At 45.2% G+C, this 13,061-nt stretch overlaps 1 protein-coding gene across 2 annotated transcripts in view; it reads right to left on the bottom strand.

Moving 5' to 3' along the window:
- The window catches only part of PLXNA4 (plexin A4), a 627,343-nt gene that overhangs the window by 527,151 nt on the left and 87,131 nt on the right, over nucleotides 1-13,061 (bottom strand). The window lies entirely within an intron of this gene.

Below are 13,061 nucleotides of genomic sequence, written 5' to 3' on the forward strand. Positions count from 1 at the left end.
CATGAGTGCCAGGCCTTCCCTCACTTTCCCTGCCTCTGTCTTCCCCTCTCCTATAGGCTGAGTACAGGGGCTCCCCCCATTACCCCCTACCCAGATCCCAAGTCAATCCCCGGAAGCTTACAGTGCCTCTGGCTTGTTTCTTTCACTATAGTTTCTACGTTGGTCCCTACTCCTCAATCCCAGACTGGATACAAAGCGGGGGTGCCCCTGACCTCCTCTGGTCCTGGAGTCTGCCCGGAGCCCCCATGGCCAGCTGGGCTCCACTGCCATCCATGGCAGTGCTGCCTGAGTGACCAGCCCCAAACTTGGTAGAGACTGCATCTTGGTTCCCCCATCTCTGGCCCTCGATCGGGGGGAGCTCTCACGCCAGGCGCAGCCCTGGCCCCGTGGTGTCAAAGCAGATCACACTCATCATAGCAAGTCTAGGCCTGGGACAGTTGGAGATTAACTAAAACAATCTGGGTAAAAATCATACAAGAGAAGAATGATGTGAGGGAAGCATTTTGAGCTAAGAGGGAACAAGAGATGCTCTGGTGTCTGTAACTGGAATGTCTCAGCCCAGGCGGACAAATGCTCATTGACATTCAGGGCACAAATAGCAGCCTGAGCCCCACCTGCTTAACAAGCAGGTCATCTCATCTTTCCCAAGTTGCCAAGGCATCCTAAGGTCCTCAGGAATCGCATCTCTGCGTCCTGTCCTTCCAGGTTCTGCTGAGAACACCTCCTGAGTGTTCTATGGGGTCGGCCTCCCCGGCAGCAACCTTGCTGCATCCCGGTCCACATCAAAGTTCACCTCCAGGGATGGTGAGATCAGAACCGAGGGCAGCACGTGGCCCTGTCCTGGGGACCCCGGACGTTACCCTGAGGTCAGTAAAACCAGAATAGCGCCTCTATGCTGAGACCCACTCTCCAATCCTGGGCGCCCAGAGCAGTCTCCCCCTTCTGAACCGGCAGGGACAGGTCTTCTGCTCCTGAGGCCTGGTGTGTCCATTTTCTATAGAAGGGTAGCCTGTGCCTCAGTGTCCACTTCCAACCCAAGGTGAAGCTCAAACCTCATGCCCCTGGGTCTTCTCCTCTCTGTTCCATTTTCCTGAAAACAGCCCTCAACTCCCCTACCTCCTCACCATCGTAACTACACAGACTCTAACACCATTTACTCGTATAAGAAAACACAAGAACTCAGGTAAAGCAAAATAAAATGTTGCCCTTCAGCCTCCCCTCTCAGCAGCTGCTGCCCCTGGAATCCTACACCCCAATCACCAACAGTAAAATGTTGCTAAAAATGAACATTTATTGGGACTTCCCTGGCAGTCCAGTGGTTAAGACCCCACCTTCCAATGCAGGGGGTACGGGTTCGATCCCTGGCTGGGGAGCTAAGATCCCACGTGCCTCGGGGCCAAAAATCCAAAAACATAAAACAGAAGCACTGTTGTAACAAATTCAATAAAGGCTTTAAAAAACGATCCACGTCAAAACAAAAAATCTTTAAAAAAAAAAAAAAAAAAGAACATTTATCTTTTCAGGCTTTACATCTGCATTACGTCAACACTGCCTCCAACCCCCCCACCCCCTGCCCAGTTTCTCCAGCATGGGTGGGTGCTGCTCCACATAACCAAAGGGGCCACTCGTGGGGCCTTGCAGAACAAAAGACTAATCTTCCCAAATATTATATTAAAGTTTTCATCTTCAGCTAAAAAAAAAAGAAAAAACTGCATGCAATTTTCCAATAACAAGTTCCCTGGCTCCCACACATCAAACTGCAACAGTCTTAGGGCCAAGGGACCCAGTTTCATAGGACATTTGTGAATTTTCAGGCTGATGACCAGAGTCAGAACGTGGAAAGGGCGCTGCAGAGGAGTCCTGAGCTCCCAGCCTGCCCAGCCTCTAACCAGCTTTGGGTAAGGATTGTGCTCAGTTTCCTCATCTGTGATTTGAGAGGATTTGGCTCGATTTCTAAGGATTGCCGAGCTCTGATGTTCTGGTGCTCACTGTCATTCACGATTAGTGATGACTACCCACAGGAGCTGGTCTTGACACCAGTGTCTGAAGCATGTATGGGAGACCTCTGGTCTTCCTTCCTAAAGCAGAAACATGCCCAGTTCTTAGAGAGGATCACAGAAAGTCTTCAGTGAGGCCACAAACATTCACGGGGCATTTACTGAGTGTCAGACTATGTGCCAGATGCTGGGGGTACAATGGTGATCAAAGAAAAAAAGTCTATCTGAATGTCACCATGGAACTAACAAGCAAAGAAGATCTTTTGATTGGCAGGAGAGACCTGCACTAAATAAATACATATCACCACGTGTTATGGACTGAATTGTGTTCCCCAAAATTCATATGTTGAATTCTTAACCCCAAATGTTTGGAGATAGGGCCTTGGAAGAGGTGAAGTCATAAGGGTGGGGCCCTAATCTGCAACTTTGTAAGAAGAGGAAGAGAGAGTTTTTCTTCCCTGCTCGGGCACAGAGGAAAGGCCACGTGAAGACACAGTAAGAAGAACCAGAAACTAAATTTCCTGGCTCCTTGATCATAGACTTCTAGCCTCCAGAACTGTGAAAAAATAAATCTCTTGTTGTTTAAGCCACCCAGTCTGTGGCATTTTGTTATGGCAGTCCGAGCAAACTAATACACCATATTTCCTCAAATCCAGGATGCCACTGACTTTGTGACACTCCAATATTTTATGTACCACTAGGGGAAAAAAGACATCACTGCCAATTAAATATAACCCTTTAGTATCACACTTGGAACACTGAGACATACCAGAAGACACTTAGAATCATTCAGATAGATTTTTGTTGTTGTTGCTCTTATGCAGACAAAAAGGGAAATATAATCAAGATACATTGTCACAGTGTTCCTAAAACTTCTTATTCAGAGTCCAACTCTTCTGAATCACTTTTCAACTCAGAGTTGAAAATGGCCCCATGGATGGATGATGGATGAGACAGTATTTCTTAAAAAGTATGCTCCACTATTGTCTGCAGGGCTCTTTTAGATCATTGACACCCATTATGCTAAATGGATGTTGGATGCTTTTGTGCTTGCCCTGTGATGGACAATACTTCCACACTAATGTCAGTAACAAAATGTAACATAGCTTCATCTACTTGTGAGAGTCTTTCTTACTTAGGTCCTTGTATTACTTTGCTAGGGCTGCCATAACAAAATACGACAGACTGGGTGACTTTAACAATAGAAATTTGTTTTCTCACAGTTCTGGAGGCTGGAAGTCCAAGGTCAAGCTTCTAGCAGGGTTGGTTTCTCCTGAGGCCTCTCTCTCTCCTTGGCTTGCCGATGACCATCTTCTTCCTGTGTCTTCACGTGGCCTTTTCTCTGTGCACGTGTGTCCGTTCTATAGCCTCCTCTTCTCATGAGGTTCCCGTTCATATTGGATTAGGGCCCTACCCTTATGACCTCATTTAACCTTAGTTACTTCTTTAAAGGCCCTATTTCCAAATACAGTCACATTGGAGGGCTTCGACATATGAATTTTGGAAGGAATCAATTCGGCCCATTACAGTCTTGTAAAGCATTTAGTTGTTACACTGCAAGAATATATTAAATTAATATTATCTTTCCAATGATAAAAACTTGCCTTGCTAATATAAAATTGACAACCTGCTGTTCTGTTTCCTTGCCTCTCTGCATAAACTGCTTGCTTCAGTCCCAAATCACAGTGTGATCTTTTCGAAGATATTTTAAATATAAATTAAAGCCAAGACGTATAGTATCAATAATGTGTCTAACTCAACTGAAGTGAGGGCAGTATGAACAACCACGACCAAGTCTGTGCTCGCTCAGACAATGATAACAGCACCAACAGCTGCCCGGTCCACAACACTGCAAGACAGTATTAACCATAAGACATATTCCAATTTCAGAAATGTTAAATGTGGACAAAAGCGCGTATATGTGAGACAAAGTACGGTAAAACAAATTTAATTAGGATATCCATAAAGCTCTAGTGCAGCTTGAGTTTTTAACAAATTCACTTGTATGTAATATGTAAACAATTTACAAAATGCAACAGAGAGAAGGACTTTACTCAAGATTTCCATGAACATTTTAATGATCCATTTGTTCTCATTTCTTTCTCTAATTTTCCGGGTAATAAACCCACCACTATAAGGAATGGTTATATCCAAATGTATCTAAAATGACATTAGATACGCTGAAAGCCAACCTTTCTGTAATTAATGTAGTAAATGATGATTACATTCCCTCTCTGCTTTATCTTGAAGATTGTTTATATCACACATAGAAGTGAATTTATTAAAATTCCAACCTGTGTAAGGACTTTAGGGCCATTCTGTACAGTATCAAGTGATTGATTACACAGTGTTTTGAGGATGAGCAGAGCTGCCCTGAGAAAGTATTTCTCCAACTGACCCAAGAGGTGAATTGCGTGTTGGCAGGGGAGAAGGGAGTACATATTCCAAGCAGAGCAGCACGCAGAGGCCTAGAGGTTGGAGAGAACAATCGAGAGGGTGGTTGATAGACTTGCAGCTGAGAGAGCAAGCAAGGGAGGGCGTGGCAGGACGCAAGGGTGGAGATGTAGGTAGAGGTCCTGTGGGTCCCATGTTGTTAGACCATGTCTAGACACATACCCAAGTGGAAGGAGGCCATTCATTGCCTCTGTATTTATCATGGCAAAAGGTTAGAAACAATCTCCATGTTTTATCAATTAGGGACTGGTTAAATAATTGATGGTCCACCCAAAGAAGAATTTCTAGGCAGTTGCAAAAAAAGTAGATGGAATATGGGAACATATGTATATATATAACTGATTCACTTTGTTATAAAGCAGAAACTAACACACCATTGTAAAGCAATTATACTCCAATAAAGATGTTAAAAAAAAAGTAGATGGAACTCTTTATCGATTGATATGCAGTGATCTCCAAGATATACTGAGTGCTAGATGCAAGACAGTGAGTATAATATAATACAAATTGTGTTTTTAAAAAAGAAAAATTAATTTACACTTGCTTATAGGTATGAGACTATTTCCGGGAGGACACACAAGAAACTAGAAAAGTTGGTTGCCTACAGATAGGGCATTAGGTGGCTGAGGACAGGGATGGAATGGAGAATTATAACGGCCTGCCCTTTGGACTCTTTGAAGTCTTGAATCTTACAAAGGTAGTGTCTATTAAGAAGGAGGAGGAGGGAATTCCCTGGCGGTTCAGTGGTTAGGACTCCACGTTCTCACTGCCAGGGCCCCAGGTTTGATCCCTGGTCGGGGAAATAAGGTCCCGCAAGCTGCACAGCCACTGCCAAAAAAAAAAAAAAAAAAAAGAAAAAAGGAGGAGGAGAGGGAAGATGATAAAGGAGAAGTAAGATGTTTTAAGGGTAAGGGCAGCTCACGTGGGTCTGCAGCTCTGTTTTTGGAAAGGCTTGGGTGAGGACAAATAATGGTGGAGGTCCTTCATGTTCCTTCAGATTCCCTCAGGATTCTGTCTGGTATTTTTCTTCAGTCATTTCACATGGGGATGCTCCTTGAGGAAGACTATAAACTTCCAGGGACCTGGACATGCAGGTTCCGAATCTCCACAGAGCCTAACCCCGTGATGGATACACCAAAGCGGCTCTTAATTCTAGCCAACAGATTTGCCGGTTCACCTCCCTCTCCTCATAATGGCCTCTGGAGTCTCCCCAACACACATGCAGCATAAACAAGCTGAGGAACTGCTCTTCTCCTAGTTACGCTAGACTGCTCTCAGGGTCAGAGAAACATGCCTTTAGTAGAAGTGCCCTTTGTGGTTAAAATCACTGTCACAAGTGCCCAGAGGAGGCCTCTACAAACTGAGGATTCACAATCCACCAGTGAGATGTGAAATTAATCTAGTGGGTCCAACTAGCCTTAAAAAAAAAAAAAAAAGAACAGATTTTTTAAAAACTCAGAATGCGTCACACACTAGTAAGGGTAAGTATTGCATTGTGCAAATGTTTAATTTCAAATATGTATATGCACAGTGGGTCATGAGGTGGAATGCATTTCTTACTGCAGGTTGCAGCCCAAAGTGTTTGAAAACCAGTGGTCTAGAGAAGTAAGTGAGCACAAGGACCGCGGAGTCAAGCAAAGAGTGGTTCAACCCGACCTCTACAAGTTCCAGTCCCCTGTACGCTCACCCCACCGTCTCTCGTGGGTAAAACGTGGAGAGTGGCAATGCATCATGGGATTGCTGTAAGGTGCTTAGTGCAGTGGTCAACATTCAGAAATTACTATCATTCGAGAATATTATTATCGCCACCAAGAAATAGTCCCTTCATCTTGTCAAGCCTCCTGGCCCACCAGCAGACCACAGACTTGGCCGCCCTCAGAGGGCTCCTGACCAGCAACTTCTCCTCAGCTTCCCCGCTCAGGCCACCCAGGCAGCAGCTGGGTCCTCAGCTCCCTACTTCTTGACCATCAAAGGAGCCAGGTGATGGGAAAGGCACATCTCAATTCAGCAGAGAACATTACTTTGCTCTAATGGGGACATTTGTTACCTTGGCCCCCTTTCGGCCTTGGTGCCAGGGAAACAGATGGTCCCCAGCCACTATAATTCCTTCCTGGGAGATTTAAAGAGGAAGACAATGAAGAGAAAGACGGCAGTTGATTTGTGGTTTGAAAGAATATATGATATGCATGTCCCCGTCCAAAATTAAGGATGATGAATCAATGTCTGAGAGTGAAAGAAAGTGCTGTATACCTGGGCTTTGAAGAAAAGACTTTCCTTCTACTGGTTCCCAGTTTCAGCCTTTGAACAATGCGGAAGGTTTGTTCTGAGTCCCTCCTTCTGGTGAAAATCCCAAAGTCTACTTCCTTCCTTCTCTCACACTTCCCAAACCATCTGCCAACTCTGCGTGCCCACCCAGGGCACAAGGAAGGAGAGGGGGCTGTAGCAGCCGAGAGCCTGAGGATGTGGGGAAACCACCAGATGCTCCCTGTTGAATCAGGACCTCGCCCAATGCCTGTGGACCAGGGAAGACCGAAATGCCCTCTCAGTTATGGGTGGCTTAGCTGGCAGAGCTGAATGTGGCCCGTAAGGATGTCCGTAAGGGTCCACGCCATGACCAGGTACCACATTATACTCACTGCCTTGTATCTAGCACTCACATAGCTTGAAGATGACTGCACATCCATAAATAAAGGGTTCCACCTTCTCTTCTTGTAGCTCTCTAGAAATTCTTGTTTGCGTGGACCATCGTTTATTTAACCAGTCCCTTACTGATGAAACATTGCTTTCTTTGCTCTTATTTCACATTCCCAGCCTCCGCAGGAATACTGGGGGAGGGGGCGGAGTGTAAAAAAGAGAATCCCCACGTGCCCAGGTCTCATGAGTAGAACAGACTCTGGATGGAAAGGAGCTCCTTAGCGATATCTTCACGTGACTTAGCCCTAGAGAGTCCATAGTTCTTCCAGGGAGAAAAGCTCCAAGGGGCTGACAGGGGGGAGATTACTATGTTCTATGAAGCTTGTCACCTTAATGGCCTGATGAGAGGTGGGTGACAGAGATAGATCAGGAGATCGTAGATTACTTACTGGATTGCCATTATCATTAACAGCCTTAATAAGTCTATAATATACTGTACCTCGGCAGCAAGTGCCACTGTTAGACATGGAAATCAGGCCAGCAATTAGCAAGACAGACAGCAAGTCAGATTCACACAGAACACTTCTGACTTTGGAATTCAAGGTACTGGCTCAAGTACAAAATTTAGACTTGAGTTTTTAATCAAGCTTGTGTTTCTAGATCCTCATTCCCTTTCCGGTCCCTGTTCTCTCTTCCTCACCTCTCTGACCAAGAACTGACAGCTCCTCCTTTCACCTTCCTTGATGGCAATACCATCCTTCACGTGCATGTCACTTTACATTTTCCCCAAGCATGTTTATGTATATTTCTTCTTCACAGTAACTCTGCGGAGTTGGTAGGGGCAGGTATTCTCATCCTCATCTTATGGGTAGAAGAAGTTGAGATGTAGAGTTATTAAATACAATGAAACTAGGACTAGCATCCAGGCAAGGCTGAGGACCAAATCTCAGTCTTCCAACCCATTTCCAGTTCCACAATCACACCCACACCCACACAGACACACACACACACACACTCACACACACATTTACACTGACACACATCATACACATTCACATACTCACACTCTCACACCTAACACACTCTCACACACTATTACACACACACCATGACTGTCCTTCTGATCAGACTTTCCATTTCCAACAGTATTAATTCCTAATTATTGAGATGAGGGACTCAAAGATCCTTCTCCTTATCCAACTCTCCCCAACTTTTCAGTGACAAAAAATATAGAACCTAGCTGTTTCTCATGGGGCCTTGGCCAAGGTCTCAGGGACTTTACTAAGAGCTGCTTCTCAGGCTTCCCTCTGTCTTCACACTCTTTTTTTTTTTTTTTTTCGGTACGCAGGCCTCTCACAGTTGTGGCCTCTCCCGTTGCGGAGCACAGGCTCCGGACGCGCAGGCTCGGCGGCCATGGCTCACGGGCCCAGCCGCTCCGCGGCACGTGGGATCCTCCCAGACCGGGGCACGAACCCGTGTCCCCTGCATTGGCAGGCGGACTCTCAACCACTGTGCCACCAGGGAAGCCCCTGTCTTCACACTCTCGACAGTAACACTGCTCACTGCTCCCAGTGATTCTTGATGAGGAGCTTCCTCCACACAATCCTTTCCCTATTTTTTGGGTGGAATAAAAGCAGAAGCAAGTTTTGGGCCTCTGTGGTTCCCGGCTCCTCAATCCTGCTCAAGAAGAGGAAATACTAATCTGGCTACTCGTGGGCAAGACCCCAGTGCATTAAAATAGTCGGCCCAGGCAGTCTGCTTCCCCCAATCCCATAACCTCAGTCTAATCATGATCAAGCATCAGACAGACCCAAACTCAGGGAGATTCTACAAACTATGTGACCAGTACTCTTCTAAAGTGTCATGGTGATGAAAAACAAGGAACAACTGAAAAAGTATCACAGAGCCGAGCAGCCTAAAGAGACAGGACAACCCAGTGCCATGTGGGATCCTCGCCTGGCTCCTGGAACAGGAAAGGACAACAGGGGAAGAACTGGTGAAATCTGAATCGAGTCTGTAATTCAGCTCATAGCCCTGTACCAATGCTCATTTCCCCGTTCTGACAAGTGTACTATGCGTATGTAAGAGGATAACGTTAGGGGAAGCTGGGTGAAGGGTATATGGGAATTCTCTGTAGTATCATGGGAAGTTTTCTGTAAATCTAAAAGTATTCCAAAATAAAATGTTTGTTAAATAAAAGGCAGACCCTGCCTAGGTTACCACAAAGCAGCGTGTTGTATGTTCACTCAGGCTCGTACAACTGATGGTTACATGTGACAAGAGCATGCCTAGAGCCCATGCGTCTGAGCCTCGGCTGGTGGGTAAGTGCTCATGGAAGGATGGAGGGTATGTGCTTCAGTGATTTACTTGCTGGTACTATTTATTGGGGCACACATGCCAAGGCCTGAATTTTAAATAAATCAGTGCAGAGTTACAACCTTCCAAACCAATGACATGTTAAAAAAAAAGTGGGTGTGTATATATACATACACATACATATGCATATACACACACACACACACACACACACACACACTGATGGCAGAAAAAGCTCTATTCTAATGTCTGTGCAATATGAGTTAGCCTAGCAAAACAAATTAACATGTTGGTTTTTAATATGTTGCTATTTGGCATATAACCCATTGGAGTTGTGTTTTTCTGTTACAGCCATAAAAATAGTTTTTGAATAAAATTCAAACTGCTTCTGCAGAGAGAGACCTGGGTTCCCACAGAACAGTTTGAGCATCACTGGGGCGATAGTTTGATTTTGTAGGTGTGTGTCCTGACAGGCTTAACCAAGGTCACCCAGCAAGCTGGAATGGGAACCCAGGTCTCCTGGCTTCCTGTCCTGGGCTCTCTGTACCACGGACAGCTCAAGGGCAGGCCCAGTGATGGAGCCCTGAGTCCACTGACAGCCTGGACCATGAGTCTGGAAGGATACAGTGGGCAGCTCTGAAGAGGGAGTGTTGGGCAAACAGTTTCCTAAGGAGGTCACCACAGTCAGCAGGAAGGTATCAGATGGTGGGGGACAGGTTGTGATGCCCCTGGTGAATGACAGCCCACCTGTGAGGGTGCACAAGACAACTCCAGCCCTCCCCGGGGCAAGGGACCAGAGGTGCTGACAGCTGAGCCCAGCTGTCCCATTGACGAGCCCTTGTTGAAGGACTGAGTTATCAGCTATGATATTACCTCCACAGAGAAAGGGGAAAACATGGAGGCTGGATTTTCAGGGAGCATCAGAGGCCGTGGGAGGATGGCCCTGACATTGTAAGAGGATGTTCAGGGACAGGCAGACAAAGGGGAACCACACTCCAAATTCTATAAAAACAATTGAACAATTCCTAGATAAATATTCCAATTGATCCAAACAAACCCTCTGTAAGAGCTAAGTATGATATAATACACACAGGCATTCGAAATCCATATCCATCTAAGCTTTAGTGGTTCTGTTCCTACAGCCCCAAGCCTCTCCTGGCAGACGACTCAGCAAACCTCAGAGCTTCCTGCTATGAGCATCCAGTCAAACAGAGAGCCAGATCACCAGCCAGGGAATGATGCTGGATGCAGCATGTGGGTGCTGAAAGATTGCTGGGCCTGGGGGGCCCTGTTCTGGGGCCTCTGCTGCTTCTTAGCCGAGTACTCTCGGTTCAGTCTTTCACAGTCCCCACAAACCTGTATCCTCATCCTTTGAAGGAGGCCATCATTTTCCAATTCTAAGCCAGAATGCATCACTTCCCTATAAACCTTCTAGTGGTTTCCCCTTCAATTAAAATAAAACCCAAGCTCCTGCCCCTGGCCTACATGTCCCCAAAGGATCTGGCTGTTCCCTATCTTCTTCACCTCATTTTTATACTGCTTCCTCCCTCTATTCATCCTCCAGCCTCACAGGTCTTCTTCAAGCCCCAAACAGCACCTCCAGGCTGTTCACTAGCTGGTTCGAAACTAGAGCATGAGCCCCCCTCCCCCAGATCTTCCCATAGCTGCTCCTTTCTGCCATTCATACTTCCACAGAGAAGCCTTCTCTCAGTACTGTGCAGTTTTCATTTCTAGATGAACGTTATCCATGTCAAAGATTATCGCGTTTATTTGCATTATCTGCCTCCCCGTCTTAGAATGTCAGCCCCTTATCTGTCCCATTCAGGGCTGTATCTCCAGTGCCTAGAACAGTGCCTGGAATACAGTAGGTGCCCAATAAGTAGTTACTGTATGGATGAGTGAATGGATTCTTCCCTCACCTGACATGTCTCTGCCCTTGGATTTTTCCACATCAGAGATGTTCCCTAGATGCATCTTAGAGTCTGTTTGTCAAGAAGCAGAGGCTTTGATTTAAAAAATGCTTTGCTGAGTGTATCTCAGGCAGGGTGTTTCTGCTCCATTTTCTCCCCCTAATGCGTGACAGCACAAACCACAGTCTACAACCCATCCTGAGACCACGCAGCTTCCCGCCTGGGACTTTCACATCCACTGCACCTGGTTTACAAGCCAAACGCTGATATTTTTCTTGTCCTTGGGTAAACTCTAACATTCATGTCAGATTGTTCTTCTGTCTTAGGAATTTTGGACTTAAAAGGATATTGAAAGGACAGCCCAAGGCTAAAAGAGATTCAGAATTTCCTACCTTGAATAGGGAACCTCAGCATCACACACAGATGTTTTTGGCTTAGTCTACTCAGAGCAGCCCTCATAAGCAGGCTTCACACACAAACTGTTGAGTTCAAGTCCCTGGTATTTATGACCTAGGGCACGGGCACTGGCACCGCCATCTTTGCTCAGATCAGTAAGAATGAGAGAAAGACACTCCTTAAGAAGAAGAATAAAGTAGAGGGAGTTGCCTTACCAGATTTCAAGATTTATTATGCCGACCCATATCCTTGATACAGAAGTGGCATTTCAGGTCACTGGAAAAAGGATGAATGTACAATAAATGTTGTTAAGTCAAGTAGCGATCCAAGGTAAGGAAAGGGAGGAGGAGGGAAAGATATAAATTCCTACTCAATCCAAAATAAAAAGCACTCCCAAGTGGATCAAAGACTTAAATATGAAAGACAAACATTAAAACATTTAGAAGATAATATAGGTGAATAGTTTTGTAAGCTCAAGATAAGAAGGATTTCTTGAGAAATAAGAATAAAAGATTGATAAATGTTGGCAACTCTAAAGTCAAGACCGGGCTTCCCTGATGGCACAGTGGTTAAGAATCTGCCTGCCAATCTAGGGGACACGGGTTCGAGCCCTGGTCTGGGAAGATCTCACATGCCATGGAACAACTAAGCCCGTGCGCCACAGCCTGCTCTCTAGAGCCCGTGAGCCACAACTACTGAGCCTGCATGCCACAACTACTGAAGCCTGCGTGCCTAGAGCCTGTGCTCTGCAACAAGAGAAGCCACTGCAATGAGAAGCCTGCACACCGCAACAAAGAGTAGCCCCCGCTCGCCGCAACTAGAGAAAGCCCGTGCGCAGCCAAAAATAAATAAAATAAATAAATTTTAAAAAATAAGTAAATAAAATAAAATAAAATAGAATCAAGATCTTCTGTTCAAAAATAAAAATATTTTTGAGTTATCAAAAGATATTAAATAAGTAAGTACTAACTGGGAGAAAACATTTGAAAGATATTTAATCAGCCAAGGATTAGTATCCAGAAAACGGAAATAAGTCTTACAAGTTTATTTAGAAAAAGACAATAACCCAAAAGAGAAAGAACAAAGGACATGAATAGGAATGTCACTAAAGGGGAAATATGAGAAAACAAAACACATATGACAAAACAATCAATGTCATTAATGATCAGGAGGAGAATGTAAATGAGGAGCACAATGAGAAGCTATACAACACCTACCAGACTGGCAAAAATTAAGAAACCTAAGGATAACAGGTGGTGGGGAGGATGTGGAGCAATGGAAAATCTGTTGTGGGAAGTAAACACTAATGCAATCATGTTGGGAAACAATATGAAAACATCTTGAAAGTTAAAAC

The sequence above is a fragment of the Mesoplodon densirostris genome, chromosome 9 (assembly GCF_025265405.1).
Source record: "Mesoplodon densirostris isolate mMesDen1 chromosome 9, mMesDen1 primary haplotype, whole genome shotgun sequence".
Classification (NCBI taxonomy): domain Eukaryota; kingdom Metazoa; phylum Chordata; class Mammalia; order Artiodactyla; family Ziphiidae; genus Mesoplodon; species Mesoplodon densirostris.